The 7,346-nt window shown below is 44.9% G+C and overlaps 1 pseudogene; it reads right to left on the bottom strand.

Annotated features, from left to right (window-relative positions):
* Window positions 1-3,713: 3,713 nt before the first annotated feature.
* On the bottom strand, window positions 3,714-6,352 carry LOC130134475 (uncharacterized; annotated as a pseudogene).
* Window positions 6,353-7,346: the final 994 nt, after the last annotated feature.

The following is a 7,346-nucleotide window of genomic DNA, read 5'->3' as shown; positions in this document are numbered from 1 at the left end:
TGGCATCTGGTACTCATCCTTGGGCGTGGCTGCGTTTAAGTCTCGGAAATCAATGCAGACACGTAGCTTCCCATTCTTTTTCTTTACCGGGACTATGTTAGACAATCACTTGACGTACCATGTCGTTCTAATAAACCCTGCTGCTAGCAATCGCTCGACTTCTTCTTTTACTTTAAGGATAACCTCCGGGGCGAATCGTCTGGGCGGCTGTTTATGAGGTCTGAACCCCTTTTTTATGGGTAGTCGGTGTTCGACGACATCTCTGCTTAATCCTGGCATTTCTTTATAATCCCAAGCAAAACAATCCTTATACTTCTTCAAGAGTCTTATCAACTGAGCTTTGAAGTCGTCATCGATCAACGAACTTATGTAAATAGGACGGTGTTCGTTACCTAGCCCAAGGTTGACCTCTTGTAATGGGTCTTGAGCTTCAATTGATTTTTCAATTTCTTTTATGGGTGACTCTTCAAATTCAAGGATTCCATCGATAGCTTCTGCGGATTGTTCTGCAAGCTCGGCCCAATAGGCCGAGTACCTCTCAATGAGGTCTTTTGACAATATAAGGTTCTCCATGGACAACCTCATTTAATTGTGCTGCCAATTGACTCTTTGGGACCCACTCAACGATCCCTTTGTCGAAACGGCAGAATGCAATACTATTGGGGTCAACGAGAGGTGGCTTACTGATGGATATACTGTCTTTCAATGCCAATTGACGAGTTGGAGATGCATGTGCATAGGTTGTCTGTGATTTGGTGTTTGCTTTGACGTATTTTACCTTATCCCCATTCCAAAATGCTAGCATCCGATGGAGAGTTGATGGTACGTATTGATTACCATGGATCCAATCTCGGCCCAATAGTAAATTGTAAGACCCATCTGCATCAACCACACAAAAGGACGTTTTGGAAGTTTTGGTACCCACGGTTAAGTCGGCAATGAAAATTCCTTTAGCTTCGGAGATTTCTCCAGTAAAGTCGGACAATTGAATATTCGATGAAATAATCTCCTCATCACGCCTTCCCAGTTTCTTGTAGAAACGATATGGGATGAGACTCAGTGTAGATCCCCCGTCCACCAATACTCGAGACACCGGTCGACCATTAACTTTTGCGTTGATATTCAGAGCCCTTAAATGGTTTGAACCCTTGGGTGGAGGTTTTTCAAATTCAACTACCTCCTCTATGTCAAAGTGAAATTCTGCTTTTTCTTTCTCTTCCATTGTAACCTCTGCCGGATGATCTGGCTCCATCGTCATTACCCGAAGGTTCGATGGAAGGCATACTCGAACCATGCAAGAGCTCAACGATGAGATTGATCTTGACAATTGTTATGGTTCGTACCGCGCAGACTCAATGTCTTGCTTTGGTGAAGATTGCTGAGGTCGACCAGATGTCGACGCTTAAATTCCTGGTTTTCGTTTCCAGACTAAATTCTCACGCTTAGGATACTTCGGCTTGACCTTTTGTTCTGCAATCAAGATTGGTTTAACCTGCTTGATGTGAACTTGATTTACCTGTTGTTGGAGCTGATATTCTTTTCTTTTCCTCAGCATTCTCCTTTTTTGAGTCCGCGTCAGATTTGAACTACGATTCTGAGTTCGACTGGCCTCATACCATTGACCTACAAGTGGGTCTCTTGGCACTTTCAGAGTTTGTCGATGTGGTGGATGAGAGTCTGTGTGAAGATCTTCTCGATCAGGGAAGTTAGAACCCCATCCACTTGGCTCGATCTTCCCATTGTATGAAGGTGGTGGAGCATAACTAACATAATAATCATACTTACCACTAGGCTCTCCCAAAGTATCGATAGTCGGATCACCTTCTTCATACCTTTGCTTGAATGACTTAATAGCCTTATTACGGCTTCGATGACCTCTATGATGATTAAAACCCCTAGAAGGAGTTTGTTCATCATATGAATCAATGAGTACCAAATCACGAAATCCGTCAACGACCTTACTAGGTAGACGTCTTCGACTTTTGGAGTAATGTTTCTCTTGTTCCAACAGTCGTTTACACTTTTCGTAAAAACGACATGGCTGATGCCCCCTGGTCTTTATCCTTAATGACACCATCTCTGCCATTACAGGAAAAGGATCGACATCAACTTCCATCGGGGACTTACCTTTGTCTTCAGAGAATTTTATCTTCCCTTGTTTAATAGCTTCCTGGACGTTTCTTTTAAATACAAGACAGTCATTGGTGGCATGGCTCCATGAATGATGCCATTTGCAATACTTCTTTCCCGCTAATTCTTCTTTGGTAGGTAAAACCTGACCCTCCGTCAGCCTGATCTGTCCGTCAGCTAATAATAAGTCAAATATTTCCTCTGTCTTATTGATATCGAAAGAATAAAAAATGGGTTCCTTAGCCTTGGACATGAGGTTGGATTTTTCTCTAACTCTTGCTGGCTTTAAAGCTTTGCAGATGTATGGCTTATCAATCACCATTTTCGCGAGAGCCACATCTGCTATATCTGTTGATTCGGTTTCATCCTCGCTCTCATCAGCATTAGCCCAACGAACTTCACCCCGTTGACCATACCGTTTGTCTTTTTCCTGGACGAGACTTTCATGCTTAGTAGCTATGGTTGACAACTGGAACAGATCTGAATATGGTTGTCCAACCATTCTTTCTCGGATTTCAAACTTTAGTCCATTAAAAGTGAGGTCCGCAAAAGTCTTTTCAGGTAAAGGGACTAAACACTTATTCCTTGCCCTTTTAAACTTAGAACGAACTGATCGACAGACTCATTAGCTAACTGTCTCATGGTTGAGAGATCAGCTACCGACAAATCCGGCACAACCCTTTGAAATTGGCAATGAAATAACCTTTCCATTTATTCCCATGATGTAATCGAATTTGCAGGTAAAGCAGTATACCATGTAAAAGCGGTTTTTGACAAGGATAAAGGAAATAACCTCAACTTTCAATAATCAACATGAGCCGCATCACCACATTGAGCCAGAAAACGATTAACATGTTCAAAAGTGGACTGATCTTTCTCTCCAGTGAACAATATAAATTCTGGCATTTTAAAACCCCTTGGATATGGTATAGTATCCATCCAATCAGGATATGGTTTCCTATAAATGTTTGGGAGGTATCCCATATCGTGGCCAAATCCCCTCATCACAGGGTCCACTACTAATGGATTTCGTACTTGACCCATGACGGGCGCAGGAGCTACAACATAATTCGGTGGCAATGGCTGGTTCAGATTTTGATGAGGGAATTGGTAGAATGGCTGCTGTGGTAACTGTGGCTGTTGTTGAGGTGGTGGCTGTATTAGCTGTGGCATGTTGTGAGCAATCATATGTGGGTTGACTGGTGGGTTTAACTGTGCTGGCAATGGTTGCTAGGCTTGAACATTTGGACCCATAGGGGGTGGAAAATGCTGATTTACGTTAGGCACCGCAGGTTGGGGTGGCTGACGTTGTGGTTGAATGTTTATCTGTTGGATCTGTTCTTGGCCCTAGACAAAGGTGTTGCAAGATTATGAACATCTAGGACTACAGATGGAGGAGTTACTTGGATCATAGGGGGGCCTTGTACCTGAGCAACCTAATGTCCTCTTTGGAGGTTTTCATCGATCATCGATTGTCGAGTAATTCCTCCATTTAAGTCCGCGCTAGTATGCGGTAATCTCTCTCTGTCTCTGTCTCTCTCTCTCTCTCTCTCTCTCTCTCTCTCTCTCTCTCTCTCTCTCTCTCTCTCTCTCTCTCTCATCAGCAAGTCCAATGCCTTGGTGTAGACCAGAGCAGCTTTCTTGATCTCCCCACACCGTAAGTTCTCATTCCCTTCCCTTTCAACGACCCCACCATGGCCTTTCTCTCTCAACCTCCTCCTCCTCTCCACCTTTAAGTCCCATGTCTCCCTCCAGTGCCTCTCGTGATCTCTCTTCACTTCAAATCCCCATACTTGAACTTGTGGTAATCTTGGAGTACCGCTCGTGTGATTCTCTCTCCGACCCCCCCTCTCTATCTCTCTCTCCTCGGCTGCCTTGGAGCTCTGACCGAATCGGCAAGGACCACCACTGCCATGTCTAGGACTCGATGCCTCATATCTGGGTCTGTAAGTAGCAGCAAGGGGCTGTCGATGGCCATGTACTGGCCAATCATCTGATGACCTGGAGAGATTGCATAGGCACTCAATGACTTTGTCTTTAACTCAGCGATGTTTGACCTTCCGAATTTTGGATTGACATAGAGTCCTGATGAGCCCAATCGCACCAAGTGATGATGAGGGTCAATTTACCCCCACATCTCGCGCAATTCCCTCGAAAACTCTCTCTTGCACATCCAGTCAAGACCTCTGTTTTTGCTTTCAAAGCAATTGAGTAAATACAGAGACCAGCACTGAAGCTGGCTCGCCCATTTCTCGGCCTTCGCATCCTCAGTTCCCTTCCCCACGCTCCCCCTTGTCACCAGGTCGACATGGTATCTCTCTCTACCCCCGCCATTTATGCTGATAAACTAGTCGTAGACCACCTCTAGGCAACTGGGCGCGATCTCCGTGGCGAGTCCCACGATTTCTTGCTCGAACTCAACCATGGCTTCGAATGCCTCGTGGTGGTTGGCTATGTACCTGAACGCCTGGACGGTGACTCTACTCAACTCAACTCATCTTCCCTCTCAGGAGCTTCATGAGGCCTGGGACAACCCCGGACTTCACAGCCTTCTCCGCGAGCCGAGCCTTGTTCATGACATATGAACCAATGACGTGAGTGGCATAATACGAAATGTACACGGTTCTGATCTCTCTAAAGCTACTCCTTGTCTTGGACGCCTTAGAGGATCAATCTGGCCAAGCAGTCGAATAGGCCGAGGGACGGGAACTCCTGGTTGTTGGGCTGAGCCATAGCGACGTTCTAAAGGCTGCTCAGGACGAGGACGGTTTGAAGGTCGCCATCGAGGGGTTGTTTTAAGCAAGCGGCGATTCTGGCTCGTTCGAGAGGCAGGTCAGGCTCGTCCATGGCGCAGAAGAAGCAGGGGTTCTTGTATGGTGGTGGTCCTCGTCATCATCTGCGACTGATATTGAGGTCTTGTCGAGTGCGGTGACACGGGTTCGGTGTTTTGCCTCCACACATATGGTGCTTCAAAGACGAAGGACCGGGAAATTATGGCATCTATAGGTGAAGTAGAAACCTGCTGAATCTGAACAGAAGAGAGAGATCGGAGCGGAGTAGTTTCTCGGGACAGAGAGAACGGCAGAATGAGAGTCAGAAATTTCAAAATTTCTAACGGATGGACTCGATGATGACACGCGTCGCTCTCTGAATGGTCCATCTTAAATTTGACGTTGCAAAACTGTTGTGCCCAATATTTTCTCGTGGTGTTCGTGTTGTTGATATAAAAAAGATTTTATGCGTTCTCAGTGTGTTGGGGAGGGCAATGAATTGAACTAAGCGTGTAGAGTAGGAAAAAAACAAATGATAAACTGAACTAGGAACTTCGGACCAAGATTAACAAGGCCAGGAACGGTCCATTGTCGGACCAGACTGCAAAGGCGCGGTCCGTGTTCCCTTTCCCTTAGAATAAATAATAAACAATAGTAGAAAAGTAATAACGAATCCTTTATGGTTGTTTCGCCGGTTTTTACTCCGTCAAAAATCTTTCACCGAACGCTGTGTTTCGGATTTTATTAGGGGAGACTAGGGTCTTGAGTTAAGCTTGGACAGAGAATATCAAATGCATTTATTAATCTCAATAGATCTTACACCCTGACTTGATATGATGCCAAACTCGACAATACTAACAATGAAATGGCAATTAAGCTATGTCGAAATCTAATCAGCGACACAACTAATATGCGATATTATCATTCAAAGTGCGCTAGAATTTAATCAATGACATAACTTGAAAGAATATGGCTGGAATCTAATCAATAGCTATACTCCAAGCACAACGCCGGAATTTAATCGACGACGCTGAACTAGTGGTACAATATTGGAATTTAATCAACAATGCTGAACCTGATAAAGACCCTCGTCGGAATTGAATCTATGACAAAGAATCTGAAAGCTGCAACTAAAACTACTCCTAAGCTAAGGATAAAGGCTAGATAAAAGATGTGTTGTGTTGTGTTTCTTTTCGAAGTCCCCTCTACGTTGGAAATCCTTGAGCATTTATAGAGCAGCTTGATAACTGTTGACCGAACACTTCTCCTTGAAAGTCGTTTTCCACTTCCTTACGTTTCGCGCTTCAACCGTTTCCTGACTTATCGACGTTGCTTACGCTCCTGGGGCATCACGTAATAGCTAATTTTATTCCACGTGTCATTCTTTAACTTCCTTGATCTTTACCCCCATGGTCATATCTTTACCTGTTGACACGTGTACGTATTACCATGATTCCGTGCAAAACTCGTGATTTTGGACTTTATCGACGTCACGTGCAAAGCTCGTGATCTTAGATTCGTCGACGTCACGTGCAAAGCTCGTGATCTTGAATTTGTCAACGTCACATGAAAAACTCGTGATCTTGAACTCATCGATGTCACTTGCAAAGCTCGTGATTTTGGACTTTGTCGACGTCACATGCAAAGCTCGTGATCTTGAACTCATCGATGTCACGTGCAAAGCTCGTGATTTTGGACTTTGTCGACGTCACGTGCAAAGCTCGTGATCTTGAACTCATCGATGTCACGTGCAAAGCTCGTGATTTTGGACTTTGTCGACGTCACGTGCAAAGCTCGTGATCTTAGATTCGTCGTCGTCACGTGCAAAGCTCGTGATCTTGGATTTGTCGACACTTCTATGACGTGTCCTGTCGATAATTACCTTAAGTCTTCTTAATGTCTCTGGGTTTGACTTGCGGCCTTTTTTCGGATTTTCGCCATGTGGACCGTGCTTTATATCTTTTTGTAACTTGTAACCGGCTCGCTCTCACCAGGGGTAATTTTGGGTGTTAACAATGGTTTGAATTGTAGATTCATGGGAGACATTCAATTTGAAGTACACGTCCCACCTTACCACGACGACAGTGGTAAGCGCCACAAGATGGTTGTGGCTGCCGTTGTAGTAGCCGCCACCATATTGGTGGTCGGCTTGTTTTTCGTGTGGAGATCTTGCTGTCGGACTCCCGCGGCAGCACCAGCAGAGGCGTCGGCTGCGGCACCGGCGGAGGCATCGGCTGCGGCATCGGCGGAGGTGCACGAGGATGTGGAGCTTACGCGCCTCGTGTCCAGTTAGGTTATTTATGGCATAGTTTTAGCAAAGTCAGTTCTATTACGTATTGTTTTACTATATATGGGTGTGTGTAATCTGATTTCTTTTCTCTTTGACAGACATTTCACATCCGTTGACAGCATATAAACTATGGTGCTTAGTTTTATCATACGGTT

The sequence above is a fragment of the Syzygium oleosum genome, unplaced genomic scaffold (genome assembly GCF_021117445.2).
Source record: "Syzygium oleosum isolate NSW1041296 unplaced genomic scaffold, Sole_v2.1 Sole_v2.14, whole genome shotgun sequence".
In the NCBI taxonomy this organism is placed as follows: Eukaryota; Viridiplantae; Streptophyta; class Magnoliopsida; order Myrtales; family Myrtaceae; genus Syzygium; species Syzygium oleosum.
The sequence above is the reverse complement of the archived record's forward strand: the minus strand, read 5'-3'. Positions and strand labels throughout refer to the sequence as shown.